This window comes from Toxotes jaculatrix, chromosome 11 (genome assembly GCF_017976425.1).
Source record: "Toxotes jaculatrix isolate fToxJac2 chromosome 11, fToxJac2.pri, whole genome shotgun sequence".
Lineage (NCBI taxonomy): Eukaryota > Metazoa > Chordata > Actinopteri > Toxotidae > Toxotes > Toxotes jaculatrix.
The window spans coordinates 25,692,768-25,715,930 of record NC_054404.1 but is presented as its reverse complement, the minus strand read 5'-3'; the positions used below and the strand labels follow the sequence as shown (position 1 = coordinate 25,715,930).

Genomic DNA, 23,163 nt, shown 5'->3' with positions numbered 1-23,163 from the left:
GAGTTACAATCCAATATCATAATACAGAGAGGGAATATATACTTCATTAAAATGAGCAGTGAAAGAGCACAGGCGAGTCACATCAATTCACTGAACTCCTCCTGTCACAGTCACAGAATAATGATCACATTACTATAGAAACTTCTGGATAAATGATGGAACAGTTCCTCATTTTCTCCGACCACCAAGAAAATGTGTTTTTCTTTGAATCTTGAATCTTTTGTGAGAAAAAAAAGGCAAAAATGACAGAAGAAATTTTCTCCTCTCTCTTCAAACACTTTAAAGAGTCATCATGAAGAAATAAAGTACATCATTGTGTGGTGAATGGTGAACTGGAAACACAGAGCCTGGAAATGACAGAGTCAAACTGGCTCTTGTGGTGTAATTGTGATTATAATAATAAAATTCTACAGCTGCTGCAGTGAGAACTTTTCCTTCATCCTTCTTTTCCATCAAGATGTCAAGATGATTTTGTCAGTCAACTTCCCAGAACCTTTTCAGTCTATGAAGCTTTAAACATATCAGCTCTCTCACACTGACTGAGGCTGAATTCTGAACAGCTACAAGATTTGGAGCTTAGTGACCATCATCAAAAGACAAGGAAACAGAAGAAAGGAAACATTTCAAAAAATGAATGTACCATTTCCTCATATGAAATAGTTTCACTGCTTAATAATTAAGATCCTTCAACAACTAGGACTTAATACAGTCCTGTAGATGAGCTGCATGGAGCAGAAAACAAGAATCAGAGCTGAGAGTCTAAAGTGGCCAGTCTGGAAGTCAACTTTTCCACAGGACAGGGACTGTGGATTTTATGCTCCATCATTTCCATTAGAATTTCTTTAGAAAGGATCTTGTTGCAGACAGTACAGACTTCCTAGAAATCCTTTCCTTTAACACAAACTACAGTGCATCACACCAAAACAAAGTTAAGAAGTTGAGCTACCATGAGAATATCTCACAATCATGATCAGCATAAAAAAAAACTAAATATTGTCCATGAATGATCAGCACACAATCAAACCACTGGGCTTATGGGTATGATTACTTTTCGTTCCAATTTCACAAACCTATCATTTGGATAAAACATTTCACAAAATGAACTAAACTAGACACTGACATGAACTACTAACATGTACTGACTTACTGAAAACCTTGGAGCTGATCTGGACTTTCCTGTAGTTTCCTCTTGTCCTTGTAACAGCAGTAGCTCCTCCCTTCCTTGTCAATAATTGTGCAGAAATATCTGAGTGGTTCTTTCTTCCTAAATCATGAGCAAGTCCTGTCCAGTCCAACTGTTTCTGCTCCTGTTTGACTTCTGAACTTGTCTCTGGCTGTGTGTCCACTTACTGCAGCCTGTGACATCAGGCTGTAGAATGTTGATACATCAAAGGCACCAAAGGACAAACACAGACACACTCACACACACATACTGGTACTTATGTCTTTGTGAGGACACATGCTGACATAATGCATTCCCTAGCCCTTACTCTAATCCTGAAACCAAGTCTTAACCCTCAAACAGCAACATGAACACAGATGGAAACACTGCAGAGCTGCTTTTGAGGTTTAACAGTTAGAGATCATCAGATAATGGAATGATTTGATTTTAAACATGAAGTGGCTCCTCCCCTTCATGGTGTTTGTTTTTATTGTGTGAAAATGTTTGGTCAGAGTAGAGAATGTGAGAGGAAATGGGTCAGGTCAGGGTCTGATGAGAATGTATTTGAATAAGTGAAAGTTACAGGTTGGTGGTTATCTTGTGTAAAGATGAAGTGTTTGTGTGAGTGAATTTACATGTAGAGGTGTGTATTTTGTCTGGCAAGTATTCAAACTGCATAGACAATAGGTTGGCTGAGTTGTGTTAGGAGTGCGTCCACATGTTTGTGGACAGAGCAGACACTCTTTTAATCACATATTTTTATGCACAAGGCATCAATGTACAATGTGACATTTTTTTTCTCAGGGCTGCATTGTTAAGGTAGGTTAAAGTTAAGTCAGGCAGTCTTTGGTATGTGAGAGTATGAGTGAGTTTCACCATATGTGGTTTATGAAAGAAATATGTTGTTTCTCATTAATGTTAAGTGGATGAGTATGACAACCTGTATTACAGCGTATGCATCAATAAAAGTCATATGCTTGGTTGTAGACAGAGAAAATATATACCAAGCGTCCATATAAAGTCAAGCCTGAAATTATTCATACCCCTGGCAAATTTTGACTTAAAGTTACTTTTATTCAACCAACAAGTGTTTTCTTGATTGGAAATGACACAGGCGTCTCCCAGAAGATAATAAGACGATGTACAAGAGGCATCACTGTGGAAAAAAAATATTTCTCAGCTTTGATTTACATTTAAAAGTAACTTTAAGTCCAAATTTGCCAGGGTTATGAATAATTTCGGGCTTGACTGTAGTACATAAAGCATAAAATTATTATGTTTGGAATAACTAGTGATAACTAGAATAAATAGTAATAATGTATGATAACATGGAGTGCATGGTCATAAAGAACATATGGCATTACCTTGGCTTTGTATTCACAGTCTTTGACATTCTACTCATTCTTGCAACCTGTTGAGCTCTTGCCCTTTCTGCTTCACAGGGCAGTTTGTGCTCATATTGTTAGGTTTGAGTTAAGTCAGAGTGTTTTTAGAGGACCCAGAAGCAGACCACAGGCTGATGGCAGGGAAAAAGGTAGATTTAATGAGGATAAACACAAAGCGAATCCAAAAACTTTCAGCTGATTCTGTTGTGAAACTTTAACTAGTAGCTGTGCAGACAGTGTCTTATGTGTGGGTGTATTGTCATTTGATCAAGTGGTGATATAAATGTGAACTGAGGCAGGTCAGTGATGTCAGTAAGTATGTCTGGAGTTTTGTTTTAGCCAGGCACCTTTGATAGGGACAGCTCAGCCAGGTGTGTCTGTTATCTGTCAGGCCTTTTCAGTGTGTAGTTGAGCTGAAATGAAAGTAATCCAGATGGTTGCTTTGTGTGGATGGACTGAGAGCTGTAAAAGAGGTGATATGCATCTGATTCTGTTTAACTCAGGGATGTGATCCAAGATGTCAGCAATGTTGTTGTAAGGCAGGGAATGCTGAAATCATTCTCACAATCAGTAAAATAATTCAGGAATTCAGGAAATTCAAAGTTCACCCACTGGGAATTTCGGAGAAGGGGCAGAAGAAAGTGAGTGGAATGATGATTGGCTGATGCAGTTTGTGCTCTCACCTGTGGGCGTGGCTTTACGGTGGCGTATAAATGCCTTTGTATGGTAGTATGTCGGCAATTCATTGCTTTTCAGCAATCTCCTGAGATCTTGGACCATTAGCGTTTGATAGAAGGTCAACATAAGTACCAGCATGTGTGTGTGAGTGTGTTTGTCCTTTGATGCCTTTGATGTTTCCATCTCTGCTCATGTTGATGGTGTGAAGTGTCATCTATCTATCTATCTATCTATCTATCTATCTATCTATCTACCTATCTGCATATGTGTGTGTGTGTGTGTGTGTGTGTGTGTGTGTGTGTGTGTGTGTGTGTGTGTGTGTGTGTTTGTCCTTTGATGCCTTTGATGTATCAACATTCTACAGTCTGATGTCACAGGCTGCAGTAAGTGGACACACAGTCAGAGACAAGTTCAGAAGTCAAACAGGAGCAGAAACAGTTGGACTGGACAGGACTTGCACATGATTTAGGAAGAAAGAAGCACTCAGATATTTCTGCACAGTTATTGACAAGGAAGGGAGGAGCTACTGCTGTTACAAGGACAAGAGGAAACTACAGGAAAGTCCAGATCAGCTCCAAGGTTTTCAGTAAGTCAGTTGTTGTCAGTTATTCAGTTCAGTGGGATGTGTTTGTTAAATTGACATGATGTCTAATCACACAAGAACTTCAGCCCAAAGGTTTCAGTACATGTTCAGTTTATTTATGCTGATTGTATCTGTGAGATTTTCATACTGTCAACTTAGGTTTCCATTTTTTTGTTCAAAGCATTATGGTTCATGTTAAAGGAAATGTGTCTATTTTTCTAGTTTGTCTTTTAAACTTCAAATGTTCAGAAACATTCACAGGCTTTTATGTAAATTGAAATCATTTGTGGTTGTTGCTTTGGATCCTCCTAAATGATGGAGCATAAAATCCACAGTCCATGTCCTGTGTAAAAGGGACATCCAAAGTTCAAAAGAAGCAAACATGAGGCTTCAGCAGTCTGACTTATATAGTTGAAACAGGCGTCCTCCAAGTCTTTTTTATCATTTATGTTGAAGATCAACCAGCAGTGCTTTGCATGTGTAACTGTCAGTTTCTGAAACACAACATCCAGAGACACACACCAGCACAGCTACACACACTTACACAGGCAGAGACAGAGAGAGGGCCAAGGAGAAGCAGGGACAGATGTGCAGGTGATGTGTTTTCTTCAGCTCTTTGCAGTGATCTTACAGATAACCCTCCACTGTGCTGTGATCTCTGTCATCCATGTTGCTGTACTGGTCTGGCTTCCTGACTCAGTTTGTGTAGTTGCCCCAGTGACCTGCTGTAACTCAGCCTCCTCTCTGACTGACACACAGTGATGAAGCACATTTTTCTTTGACTCAATGCATCAAACATCACTTCTTGTCATACATACATAAGTATCTCCTCTCAGTAAGTACAGACGTTTCCTCTTCAAAGCTTTCAGGAGCTTCACTCTGATTCAGTGGCTCCACTCTGACTAATTTCATGCTGCATCTTTATTTGGGACCAAACACAGAGAGAAAATGTGTGAACAGCTGATAATCAGCAGACAGTCTGTGAGTGTTTGGGTGGTACAAAGTGGGAGTAGGAGGAAAGCAGCGACACATCCTCTCCACTCATTAACATAGTGACAGCACTGACTGAAGCTCTGCACTGTGTTTTCAGCCTAATATGATTCATAGAATTATTCAGTCCATTCAGACTGAACATAAACAAACCAGTTATCAAATAACCACAGTCCATTTGATTCTAATGTTAAATTTAGGTCTCATAACCCACAGCCTCTCTCTCTCTCAGGAACATCAATCAGAGATGTTTAAGATACAAATAGTGTGAATGTAGATGTGGTGATGTTGCTCAGTCTGTCTGTGCTGTGATCCAACACTTGGATGGATTTTACTGTCACTCCTTCCTGTGCAGGCTGCACAAACACAATAGTTCATCATGGAGAAAAAGCTGTTTGTAATTTATCAGTGAAGTTCTCTCATTGCTTCAGGATTATAAACCATTTTAACTAAGAAGATGGACAAAGAGGCTCAAAAGGTTTTTGCCTGTAGACGTGTGATGATTTTAATATTGAAATATATTATGCCTTTAACTTTGTGACAGTGGGATTAGTCAGGATCAGGGTCTGTTCATGGTCCAAGAAGAAGAAATGCAGTCCTTTAGCTGTGATAATGTTTCCACACGTTCATGATTTGCTTGACTCTGTCATTTCTCTTCCTCCATTGTCTCTCATCCTAAAGGTGTAACTGTTTTTCTGGCCCAGCAGGAAGTCATTTTTAAATAACCAGTACTAACCACTGACCCTCCTCCTCCACTGTTGATTGAATGAAACTCAGTGAGAGTGGGTGGTGTTGTACAGGAGTTTAACTCAGTGAACCATGAAGTGAGGAAATGGACAAAAACTTTAAATCCTGTTTATCTTTCTGCTTCATATCACTGGAGACATTTTGGTTTGGACTGGTGTTATGGCTGAGAGGTTCTTGATGAGGGCAGTTGTACAGTTTTGTCACTGAGCCACTGTCAGGCCGTTTACTTAGAGATACAATGAAATGTGATGTTAAAGGCATAGAGTGATGTAGAAAGTGTGCTTCAGCTTTTGTTATGTACAGACAGACTGCAGCACTCAGGCCATGTTAAAGATCTTGTTACCAAAGATTCTTCTGCTTTAGTTTGATCCTCCTCTGGGCTCTCACTTTGGAAAACTGACAACTTTTCAGTGTGATGAGAAATTCTCTGAACATGTTCAGGAAACATGCTGCTTTTTCTCTGGATGCTTTTCTCTTATTTTATAGTCTAATATAATCTGCATCATATGAAACCTGCTGTAAAACAAAAGTCTGTGTGCTTTTCTCTTTTTCAGTAGATTAGTTCCATAATTAACTTCAACATACACAGATCACATGAAATCATTTTCTCTGTGTCTGTGCATTGTACAGTGAACTTCTCCTCCATCAGGACAAGCCAGGGACACATATGTCCACAGTCACCTCTCACCCATCAATAGATCATGCTAATGTTTGTGTAGCTTTTTTAGCTGCAGTGACAGAAGACACTGCTGTGGAGAAAGAGTTTGAAGAAAGTATTTGCTCAGGGTTTTGGTTTCATGGACACTGTGAATTAGAATTCATTTCTCAGTTTGGTGCTCATGCTGATTCCCTGAAGGTTTGGCTGCCATTTGTTCTGCAGGCCTGGTACAGTTTGTATTCATACATATGCAATTTCTGTGCTAAAGAAAACATTTTGAATTGTTGTCTTATTATGGCAAAAGAGAAGTTTCATTATTTTAATCAGATTTGTTGCCATACGTTATTGCTGTTGTTTTAAAGCTGCTGTATATTATATATTATTTTCTTGAAGTGTGTGTGAGGTGAAGCTGATTCATCCATGTTGAGTCTGTGGAAAAAAAAACTGGAGCGGAAAGTTTACAGAGTCTGATGCAAATAACTCATTCAAATGTTTCAGTGCAGGAGATGAATACGTCGTCTTGCTGTTAAAATAGTAAAAACAAAAACAAAATAGTGATAAATTTCACAATGAACAAAGGTGAATTGTGTGAGAGCTGATAAGAAATGTTTTGATGATGCAGTAAATCACAAGTCAATGAAACATTTGATTTCTTTTCTGTTTTCTTTCAGGTACTGGATGCTCATATTTTACTGACAAACCTTCAGGCTAAAACACTGGAGCAGGTTTGACTTTGAAGAGAGATACATGTGTCAGAGCCAGAGGAAATGTTTCAAAGAGAGGAGCTGTTCTGTTAGAGAGAGAGAGAGAGAGAGAGTCTGTGTGTGTGTGTGTGTTTGTGTTTGTGTTTGTGTGTGCATGTGCATGGAGTTTAGGCAGAGTTTTTTTCTTTTTTCCTGTGCACATCCAGCACAGTTCTCTCTTCTTTGTGGAGCTGCTGGCGGTGGTGTCAGTGTCAGGGCCCACTGTGGGAGCAGCTGAAGAGGCCTGTGAATCCTGCACCACAGTAGCAGCAGGCAGTGTACGGGGGAGGCGACCTCTCCTCATCATTTCTGCAGACACCAGGTTTTTCCCCAGCTCCTCCAAGAAAAGTCTCCTCCTGTGTGTCTTTGGATGGTTCCAGGTGGGATCCACAGCAGTAAATAGCACGAAGGAGTTGAAGACAGAGACATCGGTCATGTCAAAGAAAAGAACCTGTGGCCACCGACAGGTCTTTCTTCTGCAGCTGTAGGTGCAGATAACCTACAAAAGACCAAAATAAAAAATAAGCCTACTGAATACTAAAAATAAAAATAAAGTCACCAAATACAGTATATCTCAGACAAGCCCATTATTTTAGTAAGAATAAGTAAGCTACGTTTGGAATAGATGCATGCAGTAATAAATATGTAAAGGCTCATACCTTGTCCAAGTTGTCAACACCTCCCCTGCAGCGGTTATAATCTGTGATGATTGCAGGTTTCCTTTTCTGATCCTCATTGACAGCTGCTTCTCGATGTTTGCTGCTTAGAAGGATCACATTTTTCCCCCGTCTGGGAATGTAGCTCACCACTGTGGTTGTCTTTGTGAAGGCAAAAACAGAGGACAGGATAGCTCTCCCTCTCAGCTGCAGGAGTTTGGGTGGAAGCTCATGCTTATTTTTTCTAATTCTCCCAACCAAGGTCACTTTCTTCTTCAGAAGTTCCTGCACAAGTGAATATGTAGTAAAAAAATGTGACAGTGAAGCCTTGGAGCTCCTCTGTCATCTCCAGGACGACACGTTTTCCCTGGCCGACCTCCACAGCACTGCCAGCAGCCTTTCCTGTGTAAATCTGGCACTTCCAGGCATAGGAAGTGGCAACATCAGCAGTGACCCAGATTTTACTTTGCCGGCTTGCTTGGCATATACTGGTGAAAGTTGCTCCGGCCTTTGAAAGGGACACGCTGCTCATCAACGCACACACCTCTCCCAGGGTTGAAAAGCATGGAGAGACGATGTATCCACATTTCCCAGATTGAGCGGATGAGTGTAAGCTTGTCCTCTCCGAGACAAGAAGGGTTGTTCAGCTTGTCATCAAATGGGAGGGTGTGTCAGCTTTTGCAGTCTGTCCACAAAGCCACTAGTCAAGCTGTCTCTTGGGAAAGAAAGCAAAGGCCCACGTGGGACACTTTTCAAAACATTTCACTAAATGAACTAAACACTGACATGAACTACTAACATGTACTGACTTACTGAAAACCTTGGAGCTGATCTGGACTTTCCTGTAGTTTCCTCTTGTCCTTGTAACAGCAGTAGCTCCTCCCTTCCTTGTCAATAATTGTGCAGAAATATCTGAGTGCTTCTTTCTTCCTAAATCATGAGCAAGTCCTGTCCAGTCCAACTGTTTCTGCTCCTGTTTGACTTCTGAACTTGTCTCTGGCTGTGTGTCCACTTACTGCAGCCTGTGACATCAGACTGTAGAATGTTGATACATCAAAGGACAAACACACACACACACTCACACATACTGGTACTTATATCTTGGTGAGGACACTCTCTGGCATAATGCATTCCCTCGCCCTAACCTCTCTCTCTCTTAGCATCTCAGACCTATGTCAGTACCCGTGCCTCTGTCAAAGAATCCAAAAAAAAAAAAAAAAACACTAGACCTGTACACACCTAAAGTCATGTATTCATCTGTGAATGTGTGTTTGATGAGTGCAAAGTGAAAATGCTGCATGAACCTTGTTTTTGTAAAAGCTTCTCTTGTTTCCTTTGCTTCTTACAACTGTATATTTTTCAAGCATCATCTGTCATATTGAAGAAATAAGTTCATTCAGTAGCGTTATTTCTTTTTTTATTGTCATCATGTACACTTTTCTTGTCTCAAAGACGCCAGCATCCCCACCAAAGCCTAAAAATAAAGTATACCAGCGAAATGACAACATCTAGCACGCATTTCTTCCGCAAAGAAAGAGCAAAGTCGGACAGGGGAGCTCACACTTGTGGCGCTCTATGAAGATGTTTGACTTTTCACCAACTCAAAAGGCTCAGCCATAAGGCCAAGCCAGCCAAAAATAACTTCAACTCATTGGTGTTCCTCTCCACGGAAGTCTTTAGTAAAAGGCGAAAGACTTGTGCGTTATGAAGAGAAACAAGAGTCAGAACAGGCCTGTCTCAGAGAGCAGCTGAGGACCCTAGTCGTCGCAGCTACCACCGTCGCGGTGCGCCTCCCTTGGCTTGCCGCGTGCTAAATCCCAGCCTCCCCACCACCTCCAGCCTGAAAAATCCAGGCCTGGCTTTTACATGGAGACTACAAAGTCTGTGAAACCATCAGGCGTCTTCAGGGAGTCCGCGACCAATCATCGTAGCTGAGGTGCACTGTGTTGTTGAGCGGGGTTCCCTGGGTGATATCAGTAAATCAACTGACTGGTTATGCACAATTCACTTGATAAAAACTTAGCCGCATTTTCCTTCAGCCACTGTAAAAGTTTGACTCCTAACTAAACGTGTGTCAGAGCTTGATTTTCTACAAAGCAAGAGAAAGGTGCACCGTTCCCGGCGGCACTGCAATGCCGGGTCGATGCGTGGACGAGGCCCAAACCTTTGACGTCCAAATCAAGCTCTTGGTACAACCGTCACTTGTCGCGGTGTCCCGTTTGTAAGCCAGCTTATCACTTAGCACTCCGCCCATCTGTCTGCTGTGTACTTTTCCCTGCCGCTATACAAAGATGTTTGACTTTTCACCAACTCAAAAGGCTCAGCCATACGGCAAAGCCGGCCAAAAATAGCTTCAACTCATTGCTGTTCCACACCAAAGCCTAGAAATAAAGCATACTAGAACAACATCTAGCACACATTTCTTCCACAAACAAGCAGCAAAGTCGGACAGGAGAGCTCACACTTCATTTTGTCATGGAAAGGCCACGCCCACTTCCCCAATTCCAATGGGAACACGGGGAATTGTCATGACTAAACATGCCACTCTGTAGCGCACGCCAGAGAGCTTCTGCAGAGCAACACTGCCGCTTTGTGGACAGGCTGCAAAAGCTGACATGTAACTCCAAATCAACAAAGCCACTTCACAAAACGGAGAGCCTTCAACAGGTTAGCACTTGGGCATTCCTGACACATAGTGTTTTCTTCTACACGCACGCAACAGGGGAGAGCACGAACGCAGTCCCCCACTACCAGAAATTATGCAGTCGAGATTCCCACATTTGGGGAATTCTCAGGGGTCAGCACAGCCGGAGTGCAATGGCTGAGCCTCACCCTGGGTCAACCACCTTGTTGATCATGGTATCTCCCCTGCCAGGTAAGTATGAGCTGCAGTTGGAAGAGAGCGGGTGGTGGTCACCGGGCACAGCACTCTGGCTGACGGTGCCCACAATGCATAGTCCCACATTTCAGTGCCTTGAGCATCAGCTCCCCTTTGTCTGTTACGTTTATGGCTGAAAAGACACAAACACTGCTGCAAATAGGCTGCGGCGTGCGGCAGACGCGCTTTGTTGGATCTACCCATCATGCACTGCTCTGCCAAAAACAAAGGAACAGTGTGTGAAATGCCACTAGTCAAGCTGTCTCTTGGGAAAGAAAGCAAAGGCCCACGTGGGACACTTTTCAAAACATTTCACTAAATGAACTAAACACTGACATGAACTACTAACATGTATGGACTTACTGAAAACCTTGGAGCTGATCTGGACTTTCCTGTAGTTTCCTCTTGTCCTTGTAACAGCAGTAGCTCCTCCCTTCCTTGTCAATAATTGTGCAGAAATATCTGAGTGCTTCTTTCTTCCTAAATCATGAGCAAGTCCTGTCCAGTCCAACTGTTTCTGCTCCTGTTTGACTTCTGAACTTGTCTCTGGCTGTGTGTCCACTTACTGCAGCCTCTGACATCAGACTGTAGAATGTTGATACATCAAAGGCATCAAAGGACAAACACACTCACACACACTCACACATACTGGTACTTATATCTTGGTGAGGACACTCTCTGGCATAATGCATTCCCTCGCCCTAACCTCTCTCTCTCTTAGCATCTCAGACCTATGTCAGTACCTGTGCCTCTGTCAAAGACCTGTACACACATAAAGTCATGTATTCATGTAGTCATCTGTGAATGTGTGTTTGATGAGTGCAAAGTAAAAATGCTGTATGAACCTTGTTTTTGTAAAAGCTTCTCTTGTTTCCTTTGCTTCTTACAACTGTATATTTTTCAAGCATCATCTGTCATATTGAAGAAATAAGTTCATTCAGTAGTTATTTCTTTTTTTATTGTCATCATGTACAGTGGACTGGTAACCTCACTCACAGCTGCTTCTTAGTTACACAGTTTACATTTGCTGATTTGAGAGGAATACACTCTGGAGGGTGTGTGGAGGAAAAGCAAAGCAGTAGCTCCCTCCCTCCCTCTCAATGAGTGAGGCCAACTGATTGTTTGTATAATAACCATCTGTGGTTATACACCTGAGAGCAGAATGATAAATGAATGACATCTACTTTGCACCTATGTTGCTGGGACAAAAGATAATGAAAGAATGATGAAGAATTATTTTCTTTCAGGTGAAGAACAGATTGAATATGGAGGCTCCATTGGACATAATAGCTGTTTATCAAAGGGCTGCTGGTGTCAATATTATGTGTTGAATTTTCTAAACATTGGTTTAATAAGAATCTCTCTGCAACGTGAAACCAATTTTGTGGGAAGGCTGAGTTACCTTGAAGCATTTCACCACCTGACAGCAGCAAAGCTGGAGCCTTTTTTTCATCTGTCTGATGATTTAACAAACTGATATTGAAGGGTCACTGCCCTCCAGAATGACCTTTGACCCCATTATAAACTACTAGTGGAGTCAAAGCAGCTGAACTCCTCCTCTGCCTCTCTTTCTTCCCTCTGAGCTCCTCAGGCTGCTGAGCTGTAGGACTCTTCAGACTAACTGCTACAGACGGCTCCACTATGGCTCTGATTTGTCTGCTAAATAAAGTTTGACAGTTGATGTAAACAGCATGTACAGTTCAGCAGCTCTGAGGAGAAGAAGTGAATCAGAGTCTCAGTGTCCAGGTAAATGGGAGCTTCACCTTTTTGTCTCTGTGTCTTCTGTGAGCCAGTGGAGGAGTTTCTGTGAATGAAGATACTGAATGTTAGTTGGAACATCTGCACAGATTATAGTACAATGTGACTCACAGAGAAATACATCAGATCAATGAAGCAGATGCATCATGAAGCAATAAAACTGTCAATTGTATCAATGTCAATGTTTCAGTATATAGAGTTTTTCTTGTCAGTGAGGTTGTGAATAATTTTCAGTGTTGAAAAGTTAAAACACTTTCAACAGTAGTTTTCAACATCAGTTCTAAAATCTGCAGACTAACACCGAGGCCACAGAGTTTTCTAAGTAAATAAAGTTGCTGTGAGCATCTTTTGTATTTTCAGAGAAGCTCACCAGGGAGTCCAGAACTGTACCAAGGCATCTGAAGTTTTCCTCAGCTTCAGCATGTTGGCTATCAAGTGAAACTGGCTCTGTGTTCAGATCTTGTTTTGTGCTGATAAATAATTATTTATTGATTTCCAGCTGGCTAATGAAACAGCATGTTTGAAAGTTGACAGTACAGTGATATTCATTTTGTCTTTTCAGATCTCACTCATTTATTCCTAATTGCAGCTTTGAACTGATGATCCATCACCTCAGAGGATGTTTTTTTTTCTGATTTGTTGTTGTTGTTCCAGATGGTTGAACACTGACACCAACAGTCCCTACAAAGATCCCATTATTCTGTGTTGACTGGCTGTGGATCATCTTTCTTCCTCCTTTAACTCTTCTATGAACAGACACTGCAGCTGGTGTCTCTGTTCACAGCAGAGTGAACTCCTGTAAAGGAGAATAAGTGAAGTGGAAAGAGAAGATGGAGACTCACTTCTCTCTCTGCCAGGATATTTAGGATTGTTTCCATTAATGATGAGATCCTGTTCTCTCTGTGGAGTAAAGGCCCAGTGACAGAGACCAACACACTTTCACAGGTTTTACATGATGAAACAATGAAAACCACTGGGATGGAGTCAGCAGAAATAGGCGGAGGAGTTCTTTATTCAGGACAGAGACCAACAGCAGATGAAAGTAGAGCTCCAAGAGTCATTAGCATCAGAGAACAAGTATCACAGAGTGTCTGCAACTTTACAGTGAATCATCCACTGCTGGAGGTCACAGCTCAGAGTGGAGAGAGAGCTGTGTAACGTGCTGTCAGAGTCAGAGCTTAAATCAATACACATCTTTTCTCAACTGTATCCTGATACTGGATGGATGGAAAGTCACGTTGGCACTTTCAGACTTTCTACTTGTTTTGTAACTGACAAGAGTCTGTGGAAAATCATGATGCAAAGAGGAAGAAGCATAATAACTATACAAACCCTCTGATCATCCCAACAGCAAATTCACTGATGGACCAGGGTTCACACATTTACAGTGTGAATCATGTGTGAGTGCATTACACCATCACACTGAAGCTCCACTCTGGCAGGTGAAAAGTAGCAGCTGACCTGCAGCATGTGGACAGAAGGAGGAATATATCTGTCTACACCCTGCAACAGTAGAGTCAGTGGAGACGAGGCTGCAGTGCAGGAGAACTGGACTTGGGATCTGGAGGAAAACAAAGTGTAGGATAGAAATAAGAGATGATAGAGAGATGATTGTGCAACTGTGATTTCATCAATTTGAAGTAACACTGAAAAAATGGAACCATATGAGAAAAATAAAAAGTGTAAACAGTGAGAATTGTTTTGTACTGTAGAGAGAACAGCAGTCGTCTCTGCCTCTTTCCATGGTGCTGACTGAGAGCTTGTTAATGCTTCACTTCACAGTCCACATTGTTTGGAGTTGAGGAAAATCTACAGCAACAGGATTAAAAATAAAGTAGCAGCTCTCATAAACCTTCAAATGATTCTTTTTTAAAACTAATTGTCTTCATCCTGTGTTGCAAATAATAATATATGTGAACTTCATTATAGAGGCTAATGGGCTCATTATTGGCTAATTGCAGCAGGTTACTGCCATCAGCCTGGAGGACACTTTATGCTACCTCCAACAGGATTTCAGCAGATACATTAACATGAATGTTGTACACACTCCTTCTATCTGTTAGTACAGGGGTGGGCAAACTACGGCCCGCGGGCCACATCCGGCCCGTTGGTCTTTTTAATCCGGCCCGCCGAAGATTGGTAGAGAATTGCCCAAATCAAATCATATCATAATTATGACTGCATGCATTTGACCTTGTCCTGTAATGCCTGGTGTTCCACCAGATGGCGCAGTAGGCGCAGTGATACATTGACTTGATTTTGCGGAGCCCGGGCTACTCTGTTATTACTCTCCTACTGCTATGAAGCGATCTGCAACAATGAGTGGGCCAAAGAAAAGAAAAGTCGACAGTGAGTGTCGAGTGTTTAAAAAGGAATGGACAACTAAATACTTTTTCACCGAAGTCCGGTCAAAGGCGGTATGTCTTATTTGCCAAGAAACGGTTGCAGTTTTAAAGGAATACAACATCAGCCGTCACTTTTCCACCAAGCATGCTAATTATGCTAACAACCAGTCGACGCAAGAACGGACGGCTACCGCTCAGAGGTTGGCAGCTAGTTTGCAGGCTCAGCAAAACACTTTTATCCGACAAACTGCCATCCAAGAATCAAGCACGAAGGCAAGTTATTTGCTGACATTCAAATTAGCAAAGACTAGCAAGCCTTTTTCCGAAGGGGAGTTGCTCAAAGAGTGTATGGTAGAAACAGCAGGCATCTTGTGTCCTGAGAGCAAGAACAAATTTGAAAAAATTTGCTTATCACGCAGGACAGTGACTCGCCGTGTTGAGCTAATTGATGAAGACTTAGCTAGCAAGCTAAACAAAAAAGCGGAGTCATTTACATTATATTCCTTGGCACTGGACGAAAGTAATGACATAAAAGACACCGCTCAGCTTTTAATTTTCATCAGAGGGATTAATGACAATTTTGAGATAACGGAGGAGTTTTTGGCCATGGAATCCCTAAAGGGGAAAACGCGGGGAGAGGACTTGTATAACAGCGTGTCGGGGGTCATCAAGAGGCACAAGCTACCTTGGAGTACGCTCGCCAACATTACCACAGATGGATCGCCAAATCTGACAGGAAAAAACGTCGGGTTGCTCAAAAGAATGCAGGAGCGAGTGAAAGAGGACAACCCCGAGCAGGAGGTAATTTTCTTACACTGCATAATTCACCAGGAAGCACTGTGTAAATCCGTATTGCAGCTTGACCACGTAGTGAAGCCAGTTGTGAAACTCATTAACTTTATTCGAGCGAGGGGTCTTCAACATCGTCAGTTTATTAAGTTTCTTGAAGAAACTGACGCTGATCACCAGGACTTGCTTTACCACTCCAATGTCCGCTGGTTAAGTTTGGGGAAAGTTTGTCAACGAGTGTGGGAGCTCAAACAGGAGATTACCTCATTTTTGGAGCTACTTGAGAAAGCTGAGGATTTTCCTGAGCTGAGTGACACCGATTGGCTTTGTGATTTAGCTTTTGCTGTGGACATACTGACACACATGAACGAGCTGAACGTGAAGCTACAAGGGAAAGACCAGTTTGTGCATGAAATGTACACAAACGTCAGAGCCTTCAAAACCAAGCTAGCTTTATTCTCAAAGCAAATGTCAAACAAGTCATTTGCTCATTTCCCCACACTGGCTCAGCTGAAAGAGGCCCCTCGACGTGTGAAAAAATACGGGAAATCACTGGACGACCTGCATGGAGAATTCTGCCGTCGGTTCTCCGATTTTGGAAAAATTGACAAGTCCCTTCACACAAGACCCTGAAACGGCGCCACAGGAGTTGCAGTTGGAACTGATTGATCTCCAGTGTGACACCGTCTTAAAGGAGAGGTTCAGCTCTCTTAAACTGGATGAGTTTTATGCTTCATTAAGCGCAGCCAAATTTCCAAACATCCAGAAGATGGCACGGAGGATGCTGGTGTTGTTTGGTTCTACGTATGTATGTGAACAGACTTTTAGTGTGATGAACACTAACAAAGCACCTTACAGATCCCAGTTGAGTGATGAACACCTCAGATCTGTTCTGAGAATTGCCACAACAAAACTAACACCAGACTTTGATGCACTGGCAAAAAAGGGTGATCAACAACACTGTTCCCACTAAAAGTGAATGTAAGCATTAACACTGTAATGCCTTTTCTGTGTTTAAGTTTGATATGAATGCATCTGGTGCTGGCCCAGCCCGTCTGTCAAATTTTAGAAGTCAATGTGGCCCCTGAGCCAAAAAGTTTGCCCACCCCTGTGTTAGTAGTTGTGTACAGTTCAGCTGCTGCTGTCCTTGGTGCTGAATTCACCAACCCAGCTGAATGGTCCTGAGTGAACAGTGAACACATGAATATCTCTTTGACCAAAAGCAGCTTCAGTTCCTGCAGACAGTCCCTATGAGGAGTAGTAGTTAGTTGAGTGGAGAAGCACTTTTATTTGTGGAGCATCTATCAAATCAGTCCAGAGTGAGTCCTCAGGGTCTAAAAGATCTCACAGCTTCTTCTCTCAGTCAACACAGCCTCAGATTCACCAACATCAGCTTGACACACTGACATCCAAAGGTTTGCTGGAGGACAGAAACACTGTGGGCTGGAAATGAATTATGAAACAAGGCTCTTAGTGAAGTTCTTTGTTCTTTCTATCCTGTGACAGTGGAAATAAAAAGTTGTGTTGAGTAAATGTCCATCGTTTATACTTTACTGTGTTGGACAGTAAATAATAATAATAATGTTTCTTCTGTAGATGTTCTCACTGCAGCTGGAGGGAAGAATAAAAAGTAAAGAAACAGCTTCAGTGGCTCTGACAGAACTAAGTGGAATAAATCTGCTGTCACGCTTGTTTGCACACAGATAACTGGCTTTATCCAATGAGACCAACTAGACTGTCTTCACTTTGACCTCTGACATATACTGGAACACCACTGTATATATGGGACTAATCAGCTCCTGTAGATACACTAGAAGGATTTTAGACTGAAAAGACAGATATATTTTTATAATACCATCATATATCAAAAGTGGAAAATATGCACTAATATTATTCACACAAATAATATATGTTTTCTTAATGTGCCAATTTTCCATATGAGCTGTCGCCTTCACCTTTTGTCCACAGCTCATTTAGAATTATAAAGGCAGATACTTGAGTCTGACTCATGTTGTTTCCTGCATTAATCAGCTCATCTTCTGTCTTAAGGAAAATAAACTTGCACACATGTATTTAAACTGCACATGGTCAGTGTCAGTGAACATCACACAGCTTTAATATGTGATAAAATAACTTTTTTTTCCTCTGGACATTAGACAGTGTCCACTGTGACTGTCCACCTGAGTATGAATGTTTGTGGTGCTGAATGAAATGAGTTGGACTTGTCCACATTAGTCCTGCTGTCAGTCCTGAACCATGAAACGCTGCTTTAGTAGCAACATAATGAGCACACACACAGACAGAGACAGAGACAGAGGACTCACACAGACACAGTCTCTTCCTCTCTGGATAACAGTTCCGGTAGGGGTCGCTAATGTCCGTGTGAAAGCAGCAGAAGAAGCAGAGACAGAGTCTCCAGCTCTTGTGTTCATCAGCAGCGTTCACACTGGGATTTCTTCCTCCGCTCGGCTTCATCTGCAGCGCTTTCTCTTCTGGAAATGAACCGCTGGACACGGAGCTTCGTCGGGAAGAGCGCGGAGCTTTTGCAGCTGATTAAAGGACACCATGCTTTAATTCTGGATACACACCGTGTGGATCCCCGCCGTCGCTTTCCTCTTTGGATTTCAAGGCAAAGGATCGTTTCACTCTTATCGTTTCATGTCCTGGCGTTTTCCACTAGGAAACACCGGAGCTGAGAGGGAAATTCCAGCTACCGTGGATGTTTATTGTGCGTGTGTCCGTCTGATGCTGACTCGAGTTGTGAAGGTCACCTGACATGACAGAGAGGTCTGCGCTCCTCACGGCGAAGCCTCTGACTTTCTGCTGCTTCCTGTTACAGCAGAGCTCTGTTTGCTCTAAATGAAGTTAGTGATGAGTGGAGCTGAGCCGAGCTGACAGCAGTCTTCATGTACAGTAGCAGTGTGTGACACAGAGAGCAGAGCAGCCTCAGAGGCTGATGGTACAGCTGACAGCTTCAGTACAGTCTCCTCTCAGCACAGTAGTAGAGTAGTGCACAAACATGTGGAGCCTGTTGGACTGTCTCCACTGCTGGACTTATTTCTGAGAGCTGGTCTCTCTGATGAAATGTGTGTGTGTGACATTTGTATTAGGCCGTATGCAAGTTAGCTTGTGTGTATTGTTAAATAGCTGTAAATAGAATAGAATAGAATAGATCTTTATTGTCATTGTCACAGGCACAACGAAATTTAAAGTGCTCTCCAGTCAGTGCATAAAAAAAAAACATTAAAAAGAATAAATAAATAAAACATTAGCAGCATACATAACAGACATACAGTCATACGCACCAAATCATTGCCTAAAAACAGTGTGTTGCATATTATTTTTTTGCAGTATTGAGGGTTGTTATTGCGGTTGGATAAAAACTGTTTGAGTCTGTTTGTCCTTGCATTTATTGACCTGTACCTTCTGCCTGAAGGCAATAGTTCAAACAGGAAATGACCGGGATGGTAGGTGTCCTTTATAATGTTCTGTGCTTTTTTCAAACAGCGAGAACTGTGTAGTTCTTCCAGTGTGGGGAGAGGGCAGCCGACTATCTTTTGGGCAGTGTTGATGACCCTCTGGAGTGCTTTCCTCTGAGCCACTGTGCAGCTGGTGTACCATACACACATGCAGTATGTTAGTATGCTCTCAATGGAGGCACGATAAAAGGACACCAGCAGTCTTTGTGTGATGTTATTCCTCCTGAGTATCCTCAGGAAGTACAGTCTCTGCTGGGCCTTTTTCAGCAGCTCAGAGGTGTTCATGCTCCAGGATAGACTCTCCTCTATGTGGACACCCAGGAAGCGGAAGTCTGCCACCCTCTCCACACAGTCCCCATTGATGGTTAAAGGTGGGATCTCTGTTTTCTTTCTCCTGAAGTCTATGATGAGCTCTTTGGTCTTTGAGGTGTTTAGGAGCAGGTTGTTAGCACACAGGCTTAGGGCTGTGGATGTGTGGTGGCCCACTCTGACCCTCTGTCTGTGGTCAGAGAGGAAGCTATCTATCCACATGCAGATTGAGTGTGGAAGCCCCAGGTCCCCCAGTTTGACCACTAGCTTGTGAGGGAGGATGGTGCAGAGCTGTAATCCACAAAGAGCATCCGCACATAGCTCCCTTACTGCTCCAGGTGTGATAGTGCAGTGTGGAGTGCTGTGGCTATGGCGTCCTCTGTGGACCGGTTTGCTCTGTAGGCGAACTGGTGGGGGTCAAGGCTGTGGGGCAGGGCTGCTGTGATGTGACTACAGACCAGTTTTTCAAAACACTTCATCACCACTGGAGTGAGTGCCACTGGTCGGTAGTCATTGAGGCTAGAAATGTGGTGTTTCTGGGCAGGGGGACTATAGTTGAGGATTTCAGGCAGGGTGGGACATTGGATTGTGCCAGGGACTGGTTGAAGATCTTTGTGAGGATTCCAGCCAGCAGATCTGCACAGTCCTTCAGCACGCGTCCCGGGATGCCATCAGGACCAGCTGCCTTCTCGGGTTGACGGCCCGTAGTGTATGCCTCACCTCATGCTCTTCGATTTTGAGGTCTCCGCTACTGTGGGCCACGTGGTTTAGTGGTGCTGACTCTGGTGCTTTGACCTCGAAGCGGGCAAAGAAGATGTTTAGCTCCTCTGCCAGCACGGGATCACCTCCAGCAGCTCCAAGGTTGGTCCTGTAGTTGGTCAGATACTGAACTCCCTGCCACACCTGCCTGTTGTTGTTACTGCTCAAATTGTCCTCTATCCTCCTCCTGTAGTCTGCCTTAGCCTCTCTGATGCCCCTCTTCAGGTTGGCTCGGGCTGTGCTGTAGAGGCCTTTGTTGCCGGACCTCCATGCAGTATTCCTCTCTTTCAACAGCTGCTGGACCCCCCGTGTCATCCAGGGCTTCTGGTTCGGGTAGACCCGGATGCGTTTGTCCATTGTGACAGTGTCTATGCAGTTCTTAATGTAACACAGAACACTATCTGTGAATACCTCCAGGTCCTGATGTTCAAAGACCCCCCGGTTGGTCCTCTCAAAGCAGTCCTGCAGCCTCTGGGAGGCACCCTCAGGCCATGTGGCAACAGTCTTTGTGATGGTGGGAGCAGTTTTTCTGAGGGGGGCATATGCGGGGATTAAAAACAAGGACTGGCCCAGGTGTGGCAGTGGTCTGGCCCTGTAGCCCAGTTTGATGTTAGAGTATACCTTGTCTAGGGTGTTATCTCCCCTTGTAGCACAATGAACATGCTGGTGGAATTTAGGGAATACTGCCTTTAAGTCCGCATGATTAAAATCCCCTGCTACGATATTCACAGCATCAGGATACATACTCTGCTTGTTGGTAATGCTGGCATGCAAAAGTCCTATAGCTGCGCTAGCATTGGCATCCGGTGGAATATAAACAGCCGTAATCATGATCACAGTGAACTCCCTTGGTAGAGAAATGGGCCTGCATTTAACAGTCAGATATTATAAATCTGGAGAGCAATGACTGTCTACCGTCACTGTGTTGGTGCACCAACTGTTGTTCACGTAAACACAGAGCCCCCCTCCTCTGCTCTTACCGGAGTCTACTGTTCTGTCATGGCGCTGCGTGGTGTAGCCTGCTAGCTCAATGGCAGAATCTGGGATGGATGGGTGAAGCCAGGTCTCCGTGATAAGCAGAATGCACGCATCCTTCACGGTGTTGTTCGCTGCAGTCTGTAGCCTCAATTCATCCATTTTGTTCGCGAGGGATCTGGCGTTCGTGAGAAACAGGCTGGGAAGTGGTGGTTTGAGTGGCTGCCTCCGTAGCCTGGCTAGTCCGCCGGCCCTGCAGCCTCGCTTTTGCCCCTGCGCCTCCTCCCTGCTGGGTTGGTAATCCATGGGAAGCCGGGGCTCCTCGCTAACTCCACCGGAATCTTGTGTGTGCGGAGAAACTCGCTTGTTACGCACCATTCGTAAAATACTCCGGTCTTAAGGAGATCAAGTCGGCTGTAGATGTTATTTGCCTGCCATCGTACACAAAAACGTACACAGAAACAGTACAAAAACAGCCATACAACGCGTCGACTGGTGAAACACTGAGCCGCTGCAACTGTGTGCGCCGCCATCTTGGATCATCTGTAGGTTCACATACAACAAACATTCAGCCTACAGATGCAATTATTTAGATTCTTGCTGTATTTGTTTTAAACTCACTGAATCTTTATCAGAACCATGTTTAGTTCCTAAAAGTTAAAAATGACTTTACAGTATGTTGTAGTGATTACTTATGATTTAATAAATAAAGTGACTCAGACCACATGTGCAAATGTAAAAGACTATATTAGTTATAAGGTCATTGTGTTTGTCCTCATCCCAGTTCATGACTGGATTTAAAATTTCATTGGAAATTTACTGTTTTAATGTAAAATAACTTCAGTGTCAAAAAAAGACTAATAAAAGTTGAGAGTGAAAACCAGCAGCTGAAATTTGACTAAAACAAGAAGCTGTGAAGTTTATCTGAAAAATGTTTAAAAAGTTTTTCAGCTTCATCTGTCATTTTTACAGTGTATACCTGGTGTTCACCCTGTTTCTCATGTTTTACAGTGAATCCTCTGGCTGCTGATAGTACTTGTGTACTTTTACTGCTGATGTTGTCATTGGTCATTTTCATTTTCACACTGCATCACATATTTCTGACAGTCCTTTCCCTTGTGATGTTTTTCACGTTGTCACCCTGGTTGTTGTGTTTTTAACAGTGCAGCCTAACTTCCACTTTACAATACGTCTGTTGCTTTTTATGTTTTACAAGTTCATTACACTGTTGTAATATTTTACCCTGGCTGTAAGTCAGTCCAGAGCTCACCTATATATGTTTTAAAATTTCATCACACTGTTATATTTTACAGTGCATCCCCTGGTTATAAGTTAGTCCAGAGCTCATCTATGAACATCATTTTTTATTGAATATATCCTGTGTCCCCTTTGTTGCCATTTTACACAGTGCACAGCCTCCATTAAATTCTTTTACAGCATATTTCCTATAATAATCAATGTTTAGCCAAGCCATATAAATAATAAACACTTGATGTAATGTAGGTTTTGTACATTAGTAATTCATTATTTTAGTAATAAATTAATTTAAGCAACAAAAGAATCTGAGGAGCCATTTGGGAGCTGAAAGAGTTGGTTCTTTTTAGTGAGCCGAGCCAGAAGAACCGGCTCTCTTAAAAGACCCTGAATTCCCACGGTTGCTGAAACTTTACTTTCACTTTGACCGAAGTTTGTGGTACAGATGATTTTCTCTGTCTGAAGGTAAATGTCCGCACTTTGAATGTTTTACTCGTCAACACTTCCTGTGGTTACCTGAATTATCTGATGATCGAGTTTTTTGGATGTTGTGTGTTTTTTTATACTGCGTTGTGGTGTTTAGTTGTGTAGACTCTGAATTGTCACTGTAAAATCGGGATGAGGCAGGGGGAGGCCCGTCGCTATCCGCCATGTTGTGTGGATATTTGCAGTAGAAGCGGTGGAGTCAGAGTAGAAGCAGAGTGAGCTGATGGTCAGTAGCTGAACACGGAGCCTTTGTTAGTCTGTGGCTCCACTTACTGCTGACTGAAGGCAGCTTTTCCTGCCTGAATCAGCCTGTGGAGGAGGCGGACCTGAGCCGCTGCTCTCCCGCAGTCTGAGCCGCTAAATGCGGTCTGAGCTCGGCCGGACAGCGGCTGGAGAACAGCTCTGACTTTCTCTGTCATTAGATGAACTCTACGGGACTGAGCTCAGAGGGACTGACAGGGTTTTTCAGGCTCTATGTGATTTTCAGAGAGACAGTTAACACTCCATCCACAGAGTCAGAGGCCTCCTG

General features: G+C 42.9%; 2 non-coding genes across 2 annotated transcripts; both read right to left on the bottom strand.

The window, feature by feature from the left end:
- Window positions 1-9,211: 9,211 nt before the first annotated feature.
- LOC121190148 lies at window positions 9,212-9,326 on the bottom strand. Its single transcript, XR_005894943.1, has one exon. It is a non-coding gene; the product is annotated as a U5 spliceosomal RNA (small nuclear RNA).
- A 995-nt stretch (window positions 9,327-10,321) lies between these two features.
- LOC121190131 lies at window positions 10,322-10,485 on the bottom strand. The gene has a single exon (XR_005894929.1). It is a non-coding gene; the product is annotated as a U1 spliceosomal RNA (small nuclear RNA).
- Between the last annotated feature and the right edge of the window lie 12,678 nt (window positions 10,486-23,163).